General features: G+C 49.6%; 1 protein-coding gene across 7 annotated transcripts in view; it reads left to right on the top strand.

Moving 5' to 3' along the window:
- The window catches only part of TIAM1 (TIAM Rac1 associated GEF 1), a 442,353-nt gene that overhangs the window by 125,249 nt on the left and 297,808 nt on the right, over positions 1–19,296 (top strand). For all 7 annotated transcript variants that reach the window (XM_055127804.1, XM_055127797.1, XM_055127802.1 and 4 more), the window contains one exon: positions 6,235–6,281. The gene's annotated coding sequence lies outside the window, so the exon portion shown is untranslated. The remainder of the gene's footprint in view (positions 1–6,234; positions 6,282–19,296) is intronic.

The following is a 19,296-nucleotide window of genomic DNA, read 5'->3' as shown; positions in this document are numbered from 1 at the left end:
AGGAGTAACCCCTTAGCATCGCTGGGTGTGACCCAAAAAGCAAAATAATAATAATAATAATAATAATAATAATAATACTAACAGGCATGTTTAGGGGTCTTAGTGTGATGATGATGATGATTGGTGGTGGTGGTGACAAGTCGCCCTTTAAGAGCACTCCCTCCGAGCAGGGTTCGAGCAGGGTATGGAACCTTTGTCACACACCAAATTGTTGATTCCTTTTGAGAGTCTTGTGTGTCTGGGCCCCCATCCTGTTACTCACTTCCATTTTACAAACCTTCCAGAGGTTAAGTACATCTCCCAAGGTTATTTGGGTAGTAAGTGGGGGGGTGGGGTAGGGACCCAGGTAGACGCTGGAAGGATTTGATTCCTCCAGCATCAACGACTTTATTCCTAAATCATTGTGCCGTAGACCCGAACGAAAGGTCTCTCACACTTAATTGGCGGCAGAGATGCCTCGATTTTTGTCTTGGAAACGGCTTAATGTCAGGGGCAATGCCATTTTCTTGAAAGCTTGTGATTCTTAAGCCCTGGAACTCAATTTGTTTTCTCTGACCTTTGAGGAGGGCCGTGGCGTGGAGAGGGAGAGCTCTTTGCGTAACCGGCGAGGCAGTGGTCTTCCACGCTGCTGCTTGTCCAGGGGAGTTCGGGTTGACAAGCTTTGACCAATTCTTGTGTTCTGGATTCTGCAGGGGCCCAGTTCATTAGACTTTCCTAGCCAGACTGGTAGAGGTTCATTCCACTTATGTCTTGGGAAGCCAGAGTGAGTTTTTTGGCGTTTTCTTCTCTCTTCTTCCTTTTTTCTTTTGACCTCTGGGCCTCACCCGGCAGTGCTCAGGATTTACTCATGGCTCGGTGCTCAGAAATCACTCCTGGCGGTGTTCAGGGGACCCTGTGTGATGCTGGAGATCAAACTGGGGTCAACTGGCATGCAAGGCAAGCATGACAACCCCTATGCCATCTCTCTTGACTCTGGATTTTGCTTTTCCTTAACCCCATTAAATAAAAAAATCATCCTGGTTGTGAGTGTGTTGGGGGAAGTGGACCTGGGAGGGGGTGTGGGTGGCAGAACAAAGCAAGGAATTCAGTAGGAAACTGACCCATTGTCAGACCTAGCTGAACAGTCTCATTATCTTGGTGCCTTTGAAGAGCCTGTGAACCGGGATGGAAATGCCCCCGGTGCTGGTGCTGGCTGTGCCCCCTCGGCTTGGGAGAAGTTTGCACGGTTGCATCTGGAAGTTCTGAGACTCTCTTGCAAAACCTTGCAAGGGAGGAGGGAAAAGAGAACAAGCAGCAGAATTATGGGCAAAGCCCAGCAAATGGCTTTTCTTGTGGGTCTCTATAATTAGAAACTCCCAGGAAACAGCAGGATAATGCAGAGAGGCTCCCAGGGACCAGTCACCTGGCACAGTGTCTCGTGACACTTTCCTGCGTTATCAAAACAAAAGAAACTCCTATCAGCCCGGGTCCCGCCTCTGCCATTCCACACCTCACGAGGCTGCTGGTGTGTGGTTGGTGTTTGAGATGGACTTTGACAAGGCTTCTCCCTGAACTGGGAAACCTCTAGTCAAGGTTGTGTTTTATAGACTTTGAATTTTTTTTTTTGGTGATGGGGGTGTTTGGGCCACACTTCCAGGTGCTAACAAGCTACTCCTAGCTCTGTGCTTGGGAGTGACCCCTAGCGGTAGGCTAGAGAATTGTAGGTGATGGTAGGGAGCAAACAAGGTTGATTACATGGAAGGCGAGGGAGATCCCGTCCTTCTGGCTTTGCTGGTGTGTGTGTGTGTGTGTGTGTGTGTGTGTGTGTGTGTGTGTGTGTGTGTGTGTGTGTAAATTGGTTTGGTTTGGTTTTCGTTTTGGGGTCACACCTGGTGGTGCTCAGGACTTGCCAGCTCTGTGCTCAGGGCTTACTCCTGACGGACTTGGAGGACCAGATGTGGTACCAGGAATCGACCTTGGGCCAGCCACGTGCAAGGCACCTGCCTTACCTGCTGTTCTATCTCTCTGGTCCCCGTCGCTGTTTTCTTTTTTTTTTTTTCACCCTGCCACTTGGGTGGGGTGTGAAATCCAGCAGCCGAGTTCTGGCAGAGCCGCACGCCATTGCATTATATTTTTGTGTGTGATCGTGATCCTGAACCCTCACAGAGGATAGTCACTTCATTGGTGCTGCCTTTTGGAGGGCGGGTGGTGTCTCGAGATAATTCAAGGTCACGGTGTCGGAGGACGCACTCCTGGAGGGGAGGATGCTGAACAGCTGTTGTTGGCTCAAGTGAAGGGAGGGATTGTGACTGTCAGCTACAAGGTGGGGACTGAGGGGACTCAGCCAAGTCTTGGTGATGCTGGAGGTGGGTTTATGCTCTGCACATCACAGCCCTGTCCGAGTGGGGACCCAGCGTGGGCTGCTGGGTCGTGGCGAACCATCGCTTGCTCCCGCCTGGCTGCTTTGTGGAAACTTCAAATTAACCCCTGTCATTGCCTGCCCTGGGTGGGCGTGCTTTGTGGGTGCATGTGTGTTCTCAGTTAGACTAGAAGTTTTGGGACATTATGGACTGTCTAATGCTTTGTGTGTGTGTGTGTGTGTGTGTGTGTGTGTGTGTGTGTGTGTGTGTGTCTGTCTGTCTGTCTGTCTGTCTGTCTGTCTGTCTTCCCCAAGTGGTGTTCGGGAGGTCCTGGGGTCCCATTAGTGATGTATGTTTTTAATTGAATCACAGTGAGATACACAGTTGCAAAGTTGTTCACAATTGGGTTTTGGTCATACAATGTTCCAACACCAGTTCCTTCACTAGTGTACATTTCACACCAACAGTGTCCCCAGTTTCCCTCCAGCATTCAGCCCTCCTCTTCCCTACCCCACCCCTGCCTTCTCCTCTACTCCACTCTCTGTCTCTCTTTCTCTCTCTGTCTCTCTCTCTCTCTCTCTCCCTCTCCCCCCACCCCTTCCTCCTTTTCCACTAGTGATTCTTGGTCAGTCATGTGGGTGAATCAGAGCCGGGACCCGAGGATACTGTGCATCTCAGGCCCTATGTTGTTGGGGGCCCCCTAGACCACCCCTTGGTGCTTCGTGTGGCGACCTCCAGAGACACACCTGGCAATTCTTGGGAGACGTGGTGTGGGGATTGAACTGGGCTCAGCTGCTTGCAAGAGGAGCCCCTTAGCTCGTGTCCTCTCTCTCTGGCTCTAAGGAGGAGTTCTGAAGTAACCTCCTGCAAGATGGCGCAGTGTTAGCCATGGAGGGGGGTAGGGTGGCGACGGAGCCAGCACCATGCCCCATGCGTCTAGGGCGCTGCCTTTCCCTGCAGGGGGCCCTGCCAGCCCCTTGTGACTCCATCTGCCCATGGGCGCCCTTGCTTCCTTCTGGAGTCCAGGATTCACTGTTTGCCAGGGGGCTTCGACTTGCTCCTAAGTCCTCCGACCCACAGTGCCCCTGACTTCCCTTTTTTTTTTTGGTGCCAATGTTTGACATTTGAGGGCTGGGACAAAGGGGTCCGATGTGTGTTGGGTGGTCCCAAACTCATCTCAGAAGGTTCTCAACACGCCCTTGTCAAATAAGAGGCTGAAACGGGGGCCCGGCTTACCCTGTCCCGGTCAAGAAACAATTGGCCCTTGTTTTCGTTTGGCAGAAGTTGCCTCAGGGAGAGGAGGACCCATTCCTGTTGGGTCTCAGCCTCCTGCTTCCCTCACTTGGAATTTCAAGTTTCGGCCCTGGAAAGGGGGAGACGGGGAAGAGAGGCAGAAGTATTGGGAGGCGATGAAGGGTCGGTTGCTAACATTAATTAAACACAGGGATGGCTGGATTCCTGCGCTCCTTAGTCCATAAGTCATTGAAAAATACTTTAATTCTTTTCCTTTGAATTGCATCAGTGCCCGGAATGTGTCTTTCGCTTTCCGCTTGTTTGCTTTGTTTTGGGCTTGGTTTTAACACTCTCTTGAAAAAACAAACAAACAAACAAACAAAAAACCAAAACCCAAAAAACCCACATGTTCATCATGCTGAGTTTTGAGCTTTGCAGCCAAGAACTTCGGTCCCAGTCTTCTGGGGGCAGGGGTGCAGTGACAGAGGGGCGCCCCCAGAGGAATGAGTGGGGCAGACTCAAAGGCCTCCCTTGGCCAATGCTGGCTCGGGAGGTTTCTCTGCGGTTTCACTGAGGTTTTTAGAGCTCCATTTTCTTGTCTGTGAAGTGTGACAAGAAAAGTGTGTCTCTCATAACATTGAGATCATCTGGGGAGCGCACTTTCCCCGGCATTTGCTATCCAGGCATAAGCCAAGTAGAGAAATATTTGGGGGTGTGGAGGAGAGGGGTGATGGTGCTTGCTTAGATTGACTGTGTTCCGCCTTTCCTGAAATCTGGATGATGTCTTTTTTTTTTTTCTTTTTGGGTCACACCCAGTGACCCTCAGTGGTCCCTCCTGGCTCTGCACTCAGAAATTACTCCTGGCAGTTCTCAGGGGACCATATGGGATGCTGGGGATCGAACCTGGGTTGGCCACGTTCAAGGCAAACACCCTACCGGCTGTGCTATTGCTCCGGCCCAAAATCTGGATGATGGCTTGACATCCAATTCTTTGAAAACTTAGGGTTATTTTATTTATTTATTTATTTATTTTTATTGAATCACCGTGAGAACAGTTACAAAGGTTTCCAGTTTAAGTCTCGGTCATACAATGATCAAATGCCCATCCCTTCACCAGGACACATTTTCCATCGCCAAGAACCCCAGTATACCTCCCCTCCCACCCCTCCCCTGCCTGGGTGGATGATTTCCACTTGACTCTCCACGTTGATAACATTCAATATTTCGACAAACCCCCCACCATTATTATTTGGCATTTTCCCCAACCATCAGACCTGCCAAAAAAGCATCCTTAGGTCATTTGTTTTATACGGCTGGTTATGAAGAGCATAGGATGTCTTTTGGATTTTGGATTTCTGATATTTTAGTAGTAAGTCTGGAGGGATTTCTGCTAAAAGCCGCTGGTTTCCGAGGCTGGTCTGTGTGCCTCAGGGATCATGGCCGTTCAGGAGCCGGAGGAGCCGTTCTTGGGCCTATTTATTTATTTTTGAAGTAGATAAGATCATGTACCCGGCGAGAGGGCTGATAGCATTTTGTGAAAATGAGGACCTCTGAGTATAGGCGGGTGTCGGGGGCTGGTGGTGATGGTGTGGGCGGGGCGCCCCTCAAGAGCCATTCAGAAATCAATTAAAATGTCAACCTCCTTTGAGAAAGGTCTGCTTTGCAAGGCAAATGTTAAGTTAGTGTTATGGGGGTTCAGGGACTAAATAAAACTTGCCAGGGACATTTATGAGCCTCGGGCTGGCCCAGGGGAAGGCGGTCCTCCTTGTATGCAGGGTGGGGTGGGGGGGTTGCCCTGATGGATGATGAAATCAGAGTGAAAAATCTTAATGGGCTTTAATCCCCCTAAATGTCAGGTTGAGTCTGAGTTTGGATGGTTTCAGAGAATACCTCTTTGTAATCGCTCACCTTGCTCGTGTCTAGGGCTGCAGTGGGCACCTCAGGACCTCCCGGCTTCATTTTTAAAGCGTTCACATCCCGTAACCTTTGCTATGAGAACAGAAAGTTCCGGGGGACAAGCTCTTTTAGGTGGGAGGGAGTAATCTCCCACCCACCCCGATCCAGGCAACTCATCCTTGTGGGCTTACGGAAGCAATTTCCGGGCCCTGGAGTGATAGCATAGCGGGTAGGGTGCTTGCCTTGCACCCGGCTGACCCTGGTTCGATTCCCCAGCGTGCCATGTGGTCCCCCTGAGCCCATCAGGAATAATTTCTGAGTCCAGAGAGCCAGGAGTTAGTCCTGAGCACCGCTGGGTGTGTCCCCCAAACCCAAACCAAACACCCAAAACTCAAAAGCGATTTTCTTTACTTTGGGGTTTGAAACAATAACGTGTCTCTAATTGTTTGATGTAAATTTTCCATGTTTTTTATTTAGCATCCGCAGATTGTTTTATTTTGTATCCCAGGTCAGTCACCCTTTGAAATGCCCTCTCCCAAGTTGAACGCTCTCTTGATTAAAAAAATTGAAAGCCGTCACATCCGAGCCAGTGTTAAAAAAAAAAAAAATTCATCTTCTCATAGGCAAATCTCACTCATCAATATCTGTGAGTGATAACACTGTCATATCTAAAATGTTAAGGGAAGTTTCTAGTCTCATAATGTTAAGGAGTAAGCAGCCCGTTCCATTTTGTGGAATTAACTTCGGCTTTTCTCTTTCCTTTTAGTTTCTGGCCAAGCGTACGTTGGCGAAGAGACAGCTTGGTGACAAGAGGTACCGATATTTCCTTTTTCATAGTGATACAGAATAAGTGATCAAGTCCAGATTCATGTCACACATCAAGTGATCGCTGTCCCCTGCCCCCCCCCCCCCCCCAGCAAACGATGTCCTTGGGATTGTAACTGGCCACATTTTTTTCCCCCTTGAGTAAGTTTCAAACCTGGGGGACAATCCCCGTTCCTGTGAGGGTGGATAGTTATTCTAATGCTGGGAGTTATTCTAATGAGCACACGTCCAGCTTTATTCATTCCTCCCCGTCAGGCATGTAATGTTTGATTATGCAGAAGAAGAGAATCGATGGTGATATCATTCTTCCTTGTCAGCAGGTTAAAATTATAGGATGGTTTATTTAAAATTGAAAAAAAAAAAAAAGCGGTCCATTTCCATCAGTAATGTAAACCATTACCCTGCCGTGGGAGTCTGGCCAGCTCTCCCCGGGGCCATCCGATCCCGAGTTATTGGTTCAGAAGGACGGCCTAAAAAGTAAGATTGTTTAAAAATTTTCCACGCTGTGCTGAAAACAGGTGTTTCCTTTGTGAGTTCAAGTGAGCGAATGGATGTGGTCCTTGCAGCCCCATGGAAGCCGGACTTCTAAAGAACAAAGACATTTTCTTTGCCTTGAAGACTGACATTTGCTGGCCCAGATTAGGCGCTTCCGGTGACCCGGGGTCCCCTTCTGCGGGTGCATTTCAGGAGGTCAGAGGCGATGACGGCCCATCGGGGTGCAGGCCCGAGCTTGCTTAGGTATTTATCAGCCCCGGGCGGCGCATCCATGCTGGCTGGCGGAGAAGTGTTACCGCTTTGTTTTTGCGCTGTAAATAGTCACTGTTCAGACCTGTTGGCCGCGCCCCTCTGACCTCCCTCTCTCCCATCCTTTCTCTTTCGGCCTTTTCAACTTTTTCCTGCCAGACAGCAGCCTCGGCAGCGTCACACTCGGACTTCTGGAAGGGCATGAAAGAGTTCCTTTCTGTAGCGAGAGGTTGGTTTTACACAGAGCTGCCATTCACGGGAAGGCTCCCCCCCCACCCCCCCTCCACCCAGCCACCAGCAGATTTAGAACATACACTGTTGGCACCGGGCCAGAGGCGGCCGCCATAAATTGTCGTTTGAACAAGGTTTCATCAAACCTTTGTCTTGTCATCTCGTTTCTGGGCCTATTGGACAAGCTGTTAAAACAAGAGCTGGCTTTGCTCGATGTGGTTGTCGTGTTTGAAACGAGAGTCGCCCCGTCAAGACCTGAAATTGAAAATTGGCATATTCAGGCAGATTAAAAAGTGTTCCCAGGGATTGAGAGAGAGAGAGAGAGAGAGAGAGAGAGAGAGAGAGAGAGAGAGAGAGAGAGAGAGAGAGAGAAGGGGTGCAGGGGGGAGGCCGCTTGCCTTGCAAGCAGCAGGTGTGGGTTTGATCCCCTGAGCACCATCAGGAATGATTCCTGAGTGCAGAGCCAGGAGTAAACCCTGAGCATCGCTGGCTGTGCTTCCTGTGTACCCCTCCCACCTCCCCCCAAAAAATAAGAAGTGTTCCTAAGGTCTGAGACAGTCCAAGGCAGGGAAGCATTTGCCTTGCACGCGCTTGACCCTGGTTTGATGTCCAGAGCCATCTCTGGTCTCCTGAGCACTGTCAGGAGTCAATTCCTGAGTGCAGAGCTGGGACAGGTCCCTGAGCGTCACTGGCTGGGACCCCAACCCCTTTCTTCCAACACCACCTGGGAAAAAAGAAAAGGATAGAAAGTGTTGCGAAGAGTAGGATTAATGCTTCCAAAGTGATACTGAGGAGTACTTTTAAAATTTGCTTGTTTATTTACTTAATCACGGCAGAGCCTGGCAAGCTACCCGTGGCGTACTGGATATGCCAAAAACAGTAACAATAAGTCTCTCAATGAGAGACGTTACTGGTGCTCGCTCGAACAAATCGATGAGCAACGGGATGACAGTGACAGTGATTTATTTAATAGCAAAGCAAAAGAAACAAGCACGTTTATGATAATACCTTTTTTTTTATATATAATTGCTGTGGTTTGCTCATCTTTGGGGCCTGTGTAACGTCCCACCCACCCCCACGCCCCCCTGCAGACATCAAAACCTATTTCCATCCAGGCCCCGATTTTTAAAGCTTTCTCATTTTGCAGGCTTTTGTTATGAGAACAGAAACTTGAAAAAAAATTTTTTTTTATTGTTATTTCTTTCTTTATTGAATCACCGTGAGATCCAGTTACGAAGCTTTCATGTTTGAGTTTCAGTCTACAATGATTGAACACCCATCCCTCCACCAGTGCACATTTCCCACCACCAACGTCCCCAGTATCCCCCCCCACACCCCACCCTCCCCCTGCCTCCATGACAGACAATTTCCCCCATACACTGTCTCTCCTTTTGGGCATTATGGTTAGCAATACAGATACTGAGAGGCCATCACGGTTGGTCCTGTATCTACTTTCAGCGCATGAGAACAGAAATGTTTGAGCGCGAGCACTGTAAGATAGAAACACACATCTTCTCTGCCCCTACCTCTCCATCCACACACAAAAAAAAATCATTCTCTCGACAATCTAATTTTGTTTTGGGGCCCCCCTCAGTGGTGCTGGGGGGTTGCTGCCGTCAGTGGTGCTCGGAAACCCTGTTGCCTCCTCTCCGGGTTTCAGGAAATCTTCTCCGGAGCACCTCGATGGCAGGAGGGAGCGCAGGAGAGGGTCTCCTCTTCCGGACAGGCAGGGGGAACTCCGGTGTGTCGAGGTACCTCGGGGCTGTGCAGGAAAGTCGGGGGGATTCGGGGAGGGCTCCAGCAGTTCCTACCCTCCGCCCGAGGCTCTGGTCTGGGTCTTATTTACCAGCGGTTGGAGGGACTCGAGTGAAACCACAGCACCGAGGGCTTCCTCTGCAGCGCCTCTTAGCCAAGCCCTCTGCAGTGCCTCTTAGCCGTGCTCTCAGGAGAAAGACGGAAATCAGAGCGTCTCTGTGACTTTGATTACAATCCCCTGTCCTGTGATAATTAACTGCCAGCTGTAATTATAGGACTTCCTCTCATTTGGCTTAGCACCCTTGGGACCTCCATTAGCCTCTCTCCCAGGCGATTTCACAGGGGAGCCGCCCTATCCCTGGAGGATTCCAGACCTAGAGGGAGCACCCTCTTCCCCTGCTTTCTTCTCACTCTCCTGGCCTCTTGAAGCTGGACACCCACACTCTGTCTCTTTTCAGGCCTCCTCCCGAGGGCTGCTTTAGGCTCATGGAGGCCCCGATCGCATTCTTCATTACAATAGTCTTCCTCGGTTAAATTTCTGTGACAATCCTCCTTGCCCTCCTGTCTTGGATTATTTATTTAGTTTTTGCTTTCTGGGTCATACCCGGGGATGCACAGGGGTTACTCCTGGCTCATGTACCCAGGAATTAGTCCTGGCAGTGCTTGGGGGGACGTATGGGATGCCGGGAATGCCAGGAATTGAACCTGGATCAGCCACGTGCAAGGCAAACGCCCTACCTGCTGTGCTGTCGCTCCAGCCCCCATCTCGGATTCTTGCACAGAGTTCAGTCCATAGCCAAGGGGGCACGTGGCCCACCCCCGTGGATGCTTTTGTCAATATTAACTCAACGCCTGGTGCTTTTGTTGGCTCATGTGGCGTCCACAGCCCAGACTCTTTTGCCAAGAAACCCACCTGGCCTCTGTTTTTGCAGTTGGGTGGAAAAGGAAGCTCCGGCCGGAGGACTGGACAGGCCCCCTGGTATCTCGAGGCAAGGACTGGACAGGCCCACTGGCGTCTGGCAGGTGACTTGCTGTGTTTAGCTCATCGCTGAGGCCCCCTTTTCTCCTGCATGGTGGTGCAGAGCTGACCGCACGGCCACCTGTCTGCAGAGAGGGGAGTCCCTGTCCCCAGGGACGGCGTCTCTGCAAAGCAAGCACAGATTGCTCTGGGCATCTCACCGCAGGGGACCCTCATGCTCCCAAGGTGCCTGTGCCCTCTTCATAGCTTGGAAATAGGGGGTCCCTGCGGGCATCACTCCCATCTCCTGGAAGGCTAATAAGCAGGGGATAGAAGGGCAGGGATGGACAGGGCACAGGTGCCTCGTGTGGCTGCTCATATCATAAATGTCAATTAACTCTGCAAGTTCGTGTGTGTGTGTGTGTGTGTGTGTGTGTGTGTGTGTGTGTTTGTGAAGCCTTGACTGTAGGGCCAGTGGGATGGCTCAAAAGAACATCTGGGAGTTCTGTTCCCAGCCCTGCACAGTTCTGTGAGCACAGCCGGAAGTGACTCCTGAGCACTGTTGCATGTGCCCCTCCCCCCATGGGAAATGAGAAATGACTTGATTTACTTTTTTAAACATAGTCTTAGAGTGTGGCTGCCGAGCTACTGGAAAATGGGGGATCTGGGTGGACAAGGTTCAGTGTCGATCCAAGTAGGCTTGGAGATCTTAGCCCGTGGTCCTGCATACCTGGGTTCCTCTGCCGGTTCCTTCATGCATGAAGCTCGTCTGGGCGTGTGGAGTGGGGCCTTGAGCATGGCTGTGGCTGGGTCCCGGAGGTCTTTGGCTGCCGGGACTCTGCTTGGGGCAGGGAGGGAAACTCAATCTGCCCTGCTCTGAGGGGCCCTAGTGAAGACAGCCAGGCGTGGGGGCAATAGACTCTGCCACAAACTGCCCCTGGCGCTATGTAATCAATCCATCAACGGCCAAGATCCAGAGACTATAAAATAACGCCCCTGGAAGTGCACGGCCACATTTGTGGCCGCAAGACCTCTTATAGCCTAGTTCTCCCTCTCAGAGAACCTGGCAAGGTACCGAGAGCATCCTGCCCAAAGGGCAGAGCCTGGCAAGCTCCCTGTGGCGTATTGATATGCCAAATCCAGTAACAATGATGGGTCTCATTCCCCTGACCCTGGAAGAGCCTCCAATGCGGTACTGCTAGGAAGAATGAGTAAAGAGAGGCTGCTAAAATCTCAGGGCGAGGGCGAATGGAGATGTTACTGGTGCCCGCTCCAGAAAATCAATGATCAATGGCATGGCAGTGATAGAGTCTTAGGGTCACAGTCAAACTGGGCAGAAATCCCCAGGAGGTCCCCTCAGCCCCCAACCCTTCCCAGATCGTCAGCCTCTTCCCGCCCCTCCCCCACCCCATTCCCTGCCAGAGGGACCCACATGTCACAACCCAATCTAGAGTTGATTTGGGGCTTGCTTTTGAGTGGTGCCATTTCTGAGACCTTCCAGATGTTTAATCACATGTTCCTCCCCTGAGACCATCAGCCGTTCGTTGTCTAGAAAGTTCTCCGCACTCACGAGCCCAGCACCCCAGGGTCCGGGCATTATTGCCCAAGCTGGACCTCTCTAGAATCTCATCCGGTGGGACCCAGGTCAGGTGTAGCCTTTTCCGTTCTTTTTATCCCCCACTTGGCAATGAATATGCATTTATGTGTCTTCTCTACATCTGGGCTTCACTCTCGTCCCGCTGTAGCAGCTCCTGTGCTCTCCCCATCTGCGAACCGCTGCCTGTATGCGGGTACCAGAGGTCGACAGCCGAGGTACTCCCTGCCCAGTGCTCGGGGTGCTCCCCCAGGTGCTCGGGAGAGCAATGTGATGCCAGGAATGGGCATAGGGCCTCCCGCCTTGCTTTGCCACGGAGTCATCTCCTTACTCTTGCCTTTGTCTCTGCGTCCTTTCAGCTCCTGTGCCCCCCTGGCTCTGGCAGGGGCGAATCACGCTGGCCCGTAAACATTCACAGGCAAGCTTTGGCGTGGCCCTTCAAATATCAGATATGTTTCCATGTCTCTCGCTTGTCTTTTGTGATGTTTGACTTTTTTTTTTGTTTTTTGGTCTGGTAGAAACAAGCGTGCACTCGCTTGGGTAACATTTGGAGAACCAGAGAGAAGCAAGAAGATGAAAACGTTCAGTACCAGCCCATTTATTAATTGAATGTAATAAAATACACGAAACTGGAGCCGCCCTGGTAAATGCAGGACATATGGCTATGATGTCGTGTGGCGGGTAGTGGGGCAGGCGGGGAAGATTTAGGGCATTCCGCATCTGGGTTCTGTTTCCATGAAGGTTGCCTCGTAAGTGCCTTTTTATGATGATCAGCGCTCAAAGGCCCGGGGTCTGCCTGACAGAACGGCTCACTCCGAAGCCTCTGGAACAACTGACCTCCAAGGAGACCCCGCAGGCCTGCCCTTCCAGCCCTTCACATCTCCATTAGCCACGCGCCTTAGTGCCAGGGGGGGGGGCAGGGAAACCCGGATTCCAGTGCTCATGGGGGCCGGATGCACGCAGAGGAGGCCTGGTCTTACCCGGTTGGGCGTGAAGGGGTATTCATCTTCCCTGGGCACCTTCGGGGCGCAGAGAGGGAGGGGGCTATGGGGAGTGAGGGACTCAGAGAATTATATCACTCTAGGGCCAGAGAGAGAGTCCAGGGATTAAGGCCCTGCTTTGCATGAGGCTGACCTGGGTTTGATCTCTGGCACCTCTGCAGGTGGGCCCTGAGCAGTGTTAGAAATGATTCTGGAGCACTGGGTCAGGAGTCCTTCCTGAGCACAGCTGAGTATGGTCCCCAAACAAAACAAAACAAAACAAAACAAAACAACAATACAGAACATCACTCCAGAAAAGGACTCCGGCTTCCCGTTGCTTTTTCTTCCTTTTTCGGGTTTGTTTTTTTTATTGGGGGGGGTCACCGCTGGCGGTGCTCAGGGCTTACTCCTGGTTCTGTGCTCAGGGATCACTCCAGCAGAGACTCAGGAGACCATATGTGGTGTCAGATCGGTCGGCTGTGCACAAGGCAAGCACCTAACCCGCTATACCATCTCTCTGGTCCTTTTTTCTAATCATTCATTTTTAACAAGGGAAACAAAGTCTTGCTTAACTCAAAATATATATAAATGTATTATCACTTGTATCACTTGTCATCCCGTTGTTCATCAATCTGCTCGAGCGGGTACCAGTGACGTCTCCATTCGTCCCTGTCAAGTGCTAGTGTAGCCCAATGGCGTCTGTTCGCTCCAGGAACATGAAGAGCCTCAAACTGTTCATTCAAGGTCTTGACGAAGAAGTGTACATATATAAAGTATTGTATATATATAAATGTCACTGTCACAAACAAGGGAGAAGAAAAGAATGCTAGATGTATATTCTCCCCCATTCACGGACTCAGGAAATATATAAATGTGTATATATATATATATATTTTTTTTTTCTGAGTCCTGTGAATGGGGGAGAATATACATCTAGCATTCTTTTTTTTCTCCCTCGTTTGTTGTAGTTTTAAATATCCAGAGTCTCATTTGGTTGGGGAGAAAAATAGTTCTGCGTCGAGTGCTAAGTTGGAAAGCTCATATATCCTATGTCTAAATATATAAAAGTTGTAAATCAGGCTAACAAATTGTAAAATAGGACCCGTTTTATATCTCCTACCTCAAGAAAGAAATGTTCATAATGGCCAGGGAAATGGCACTAGGATTTAGAACAGTTAAGACTCCCTGAGATCCCCGTGGGGACAGGGAGGTTCTGGAATGTTCTGTCCCCACCCCAGCCCCTATGGGTCGCCCTCAACCCCTGCATCTATCATCCTGGAATACGCAAGGCCTTATTGGCGCCACAGTGGACACAAACCAACTCCCTCAACAAACCCCACACTTACTGTCCTTGGCCATACCCGTGACTTTTCCCGGCCCAGTTAGGGTTTTATGGAATATTTTGGGGAAGGGAAGCTGTTGGGAGGGGTGGGGGCGTGGATGTGGGCATCAGGACCAGGGTGCGGCCTGGAGACGGTGGCACTGACTCAGAGAGGGGGAAGGGTCAGAGAAAGGCCTCTGCTGCCACTGCCCAGGTCAGGAGTCCTTTGCCAGAATTGGGAGGGATGATTCTGGAATAAGAAATCTGGTGGTGGCTGCTATTAAAAATCTTTGAGCTTTGGGGCTGGAGCAATAGCACAGAGGGTAGGGCATTTGCCTTGCACACGGCCGACCCAGGTTCGAATCCCAGCATCCCATATGGTCCCCCGAGCACCGCCAGGAGTGATTCCTGAGTGCATGAGCCAGGAGTAAGCCCTGTGCATCCCCGGGTGTGACCCAAAAAGAAAAAAAATATCTTTGAGCTTTGGCCTGGTTTTCCACCTGGGGCAAGGTGGCAGGGACGGACCTTGCGGTGCCAAAGATGGAACTCTGGCCTTGCACACGATGCTCTTCCACTGGAGTGCTCTCTTGGTCCCCGGTGGTCCTCAGGAAGGGACCAAGGGTGAGAAGCATCCGCTGGTACCTGCGGGAGTCGAGCCCCATGTCCATCAAGGGTTGGCTGCTGGGTGAACATCACCCTGTCCTGGCTTAGCCTCAGGTGGGATTAGAAAAAGTCTAAGACTTGAGTAGAATCCATAATGCGTGTGTCCAGGGGCTCATGTTTGGTTCTGTCTCGTTACTATTCAAGAGTGGTAATGACATGTGCCTCCGAGTGACCCTTTGGAGGCCGGAGGAGAGCGTTCAAAGGGTCGGAGTATATGCCTTGCCTGCTCGAGGCCGCGAGTTCAGTCCCAGCACTGCCTGGTCCCCCGAGCACTGCTGGAGTGGGCCTGTGCATCTCCTCCTCCAAAAAAATGATTGGTTGATGGTCCTAGGGATCTAGCATGGCTCCCTTCTGAGCTGATGGAATGTGCTCTCTCTCTCTCTCTCTCTCTCCTCTCTCTCTTTTGTTTTTTAAGAAGTTCTATTGGATCACAGTGAGATACAGTTACAAACTTGCATGATTACATTTCAGTCACACAGTGCTCGAGCACCCATCCTCCACCAGTGCACATTTTCCACCACCTTGTTCCCAATGTCCCACCCGCCACCCCCACCCCACCCCACCTCACTCCCTGCCTCTGTGGCAGGTTCAATCCTTCTTATTCTATCTCTAATTTTGAGCGTTATGGTTTGTAATACAGATACTAAGAGACCATTGTGTTTGGTCCTTGGACTACTTTCAGCACACAACTCCCATCCTGGGAGATCCCGCCAATCATCATTGACTTAGTGGTTCCTTCTCCATCCCAACTGCCTTCTCCCCCAACTCGTGGGTCCTGCTTCTAAACCATAGCATGGCCCTCCTGGCCCTTATCTCTACTGTCCTTAGGTGTTAGTTTCATGTTATGCTACTCTGTATTCCACAAATGAGTGCAGTCCTTCTATGTCTGTCCCTCTCTTTCTGACTCATTTCACTTAGCATGATACTATCCAAGCATGATACTTAGCATGATAATATCCACTTATATGCGAATTTCATTATTTCATCTTTTCTAACAGCTGCATAGTGTTCCATTGTGTAGGTGTACCAGAGTTTCTTTAACCAATCATCTGTTCTCAGGCACTCGTGTTATTTCCAAATTCTGGCTATTGTGAACAGTGCTGCAATAAACATACAAGTGCAGATGTCATTTTTGTTGTGGGTTTTTTTTTTTTTTTTTGCATCTCTGGGATATATTCCCAGAAGTGGTATTGCTGGGTCATATAGAAACTCAATTTCTGATTTTTGGAGGAATGTCCATATTGTTTTCCAAAAAGGCTGGACCAGTCAGCATTCCCGGCAGCAATGAGAAATGCTCTCTTGTTGTAATCTTCTCTGATGATGTTTCTGTTTTGTTTTGGAGCCACACTCAGCGGTGGTCAGGGAGCCATACTTGTGGTTGGCTGAATGCGAGGCAAGAGCTTAACCCACAAACTCTGTCTGACTCCCCAATGGTGTTCTTAGTGCTCGCGATGTCTGAGTGTCTCGTCCTTCCTATGTTCTCGATGCTGGCTTTGACAGAGATTTTCATCAGGGCACCAGTTTACATCTACAGGGAAAGTTAAGGCTGAGTTTCAAGTTTAAGTTGGAAAAAGGGGCATGTATTTCAAGGGTAAGCTGGTGAAGTTTCCATAATTACTGATGAGTCTATATTTATTTATTTATTTATTTATTTATCTATTAACATACTCAGCGGTTCTCAGGGCTTACTCCTGGCTCTGTGCTCAGGCATTTCTCCTGATGGGCTTGGGGACTATATAAGGTGCCAGGCATTGAACCTGGGACGGCCACATGCAAGGCCAACGCCCTCCCCGCTGTAATGTGGCTCTGGTCCTGATTGTCAGTTTTTAATAATGATAATAGAAAGGTTTGTCAGCATCTCATAAGGCTTGAGAAAGGTGCAGAAAGTAAGGCTGGAGTCTTGGCCTGTTCTCTTGGTGTTCTGAAGTATTGAAGTTATGACTTTCCCCAGCCTGAAAATGTTCTATCTGTTCTCTATTCGGAGTCGGCTGAGGAAGAGTGTGGCTCGCCTGCTTCTCCCCCGTGCCAGACTGTTCTGTCTCATGCTCATACACTCTTGCTTCACAAGGCCTGCTGGCTAAAACTGTGTTCTAGCAAATTAAATTAAACCCCCTCCCTCCCTCCCTCCCTCCCTCCCTCCCTCCCTCCCTCCCTCCCTCCCTCCCTCCTTTCTTTTCATACCTCCCTCCTTCTCTCCCTGCCTCCCTCCTAGTTCTCTAGCCCACAGCAGGCTATGCTCAGGGCTTACTCCTGGCTCTGTGCTCAGGGATCACTCCTGGAGGTGTTCAGGGGATTTATGGGATGCCGGGGATCGAGCCCTGGTCAACTGCATGCAATGCAAGCGCCCTCCCTGCTGTACTATTGCTCTGGTCCGGAGAAATTTCCTTTAAGATGAGGAAGATCGGACAGAGAATGAAAGGATAAGCCCCGGGGGTTTCCGCACTGCTGGAAGTCCTCGTGTTACTGAGTGTAATGAAATAAGCTGGTCATGGTGAGTGTCCAAGTCTGTACAAGGCGTAATGAAGAGCCCCGAGCTCAGCGAGGAGACCTCTCACTTATGAATATGGGCTCTAGGGATCGACTTATAAAGCATAAACAAGTTGTGGTTTGTTCACACTAAGTAGGTTAGACAGTTCATCAAATCTTGGCTAAAATCTCTGTTTCCAAAGATGGAAAACAAGAGATTAAATAGCAGTGGACCAGGCAGGGAGTTTGTAGTTAGCTGACCTCTCAACTCAGATGAATGTGAAAATGCGTCAGGGTTAACTGTATGTTCCTGGTGCCTGAATCAGCAACCTAAAACTCCAGGACACCTGGTCTACCTCCTTGTTTTTTGGTACCTTAGACGCAGAGTGGGTCTCATGGTTTTTTGTTTGTTCACTTCTTTTTGTTTGGGTCACACACCCAGCCATGCTCAGGAGTTCTCCTGACTCTGCACTGAAGAATCACTCCTGACAGTGCTCAGGGGACCATATGGGATGCCGGGGATCAAACCCAGGTTGGCCACATGCAAGGCAAGCGCCTGGTCTGCTGTCTCCAGTCTGTGTCTGATGGTTTTAGGTGGTTGTGGGCAAAAATGACAAGGGGAAGGCGGGAGAGATAGCTCCAAGGAGCATGTGTGCATCCTTGCATATGAGAAGGAGACCCAGGTTCAGACTTAGCACCTCATGGTCTCCCAACCACACATCCTGAATGAGGAGATCCTGAGCACCTCCAAGTGTGGTTCCCAAAATGAGGATTAAAAACAACACAAAAGGGACAAGGAGAGTGAGTCATACAGCTGTGTTCATGAATAAAGTTTTATTGAAACACAGTTCGTCACATTCATACTTTTATATTACCCCTGGCTATATATACCAGTTGTCACACGAACTGGTATAGAGTTGAGTAGGTAGGACAGAGTATTTGGCCTGGAAGCCTAAGCTATGTTCTTTGGTTCCTTTGCTGAAAAGTTGACTGGATCATGGCTTGTTAGAGTGAGAGTTTGATGTTGTTGACATCATTTGCTCTCCTGTTCATTTCTCTTCTTCCTCTTCAGTTTGTGTTTAATTATTGTGACAGTTAACCTGTACTCATGTGCTAATTATTGTGACTGTACTAATTATTGTGACAGTTAACCTGTACTAATGTGCTTACATATTCATTCTCCTTAGTTTACAGTAACTATGATATGATTGCAATTAATATCTTCATTGTAACAAATAACATAATGGGAGAAGCGAGTGAGCAGTTGAGAAGGTGGACAGCGCATGGTTCCTGGTGTCCACTCTTGACCCCTTGTTATTTATCACATTTGCCACATTCACAAAACGTGTTGATGTGCGTTTGTGTTAAGTTGCTTTTCCTGGTCTTTAAGGCTGTGGGCTCTACCTACTCACACATTTGTCTTTGAATGCACACTGAATGATGATTGTCATGGCTGGTCCTAGTGTTCTATAACCACTAAAAATGGGAAGTGGACCCCCCTTTGACAGCCCTTGAAGCTGACCCACATGTGGAACCTCTGTGGAATTTTTTTTCAATTTTTATACATTTTATTTTCATAAAGTAGTTCACAATAGTTCATTACAGATAATATTCAAACACCCACCCCACCAGTTAGCATCTTCCCACCACAATAAGAGGGAAGTGTGTGAAAGTTGTTGTATTTCATTCTGGGGCCATTTAAGCCCATATGTAAGAGATTACAAACAAGTATATTAAAACCAAACAAATGTGTGATGCTTTACGTACATCAGTGGGCTAGAGTATAAGAGGTTGTGCAGCCGCAAATGTGGCGGTGCGTTCCAGGAAATACTATATCTGTCTCTTCTGGGAGCTTTGTTTTCTAGTCTCTGGATCTTGGCCTTTGATGAGACTACATGGCACGGGGTGGGTTTGTGGATGTGACTGACAAGCTACTGGAAAACTGGGGATCTGGGTGGAGGAGGCCCAGTCCTGATCCAAGCAGGCTTGGATATCTGAGTCACGGGTCCCGCATACCTGGGTTCCTCTGCCAGTTCCTTCATGTTTGAGGCTTGTCTGAGCGTGTGGAGAATGACCTTGAGCATGACTATGGCTGGACTCTGGAGGTTTTCGGCTGCCAACGCTTTGCTTGGGGTGGGGAGGGAAACTCAACCCACCCCCTCCGAAGTGCCCCGGTGAAAACAGCCTGGCGCGGGAGCAGGAGATTTCTGCTCTGTGGAATTTTTTATTGACTCCAATTTGAATCCAAACAGCACAGCACTCAATAGGCTATAGAGCGATTCACTGATGGT

The sequence above is a fragment of the Sorex araneus genome, chromosome 2 (assembly GCF_027595985.1).
Source record: "Sorex araneus isolate mSorAra2 chromosome 2, mSorAra2.pri, whole genome shotgun sequence".
Lineage (NCBI taxonomy): Eukaryota > Metazoa > Chordata > Mammalia > Eulipotyphla > Soricidae > Sorex > Sorex araneus.
The sequence above is the reverse complement of the archived record's forward strand: the minus strand, read 5'-3'. Positions and strand labels throughout refer to the sequence as shown.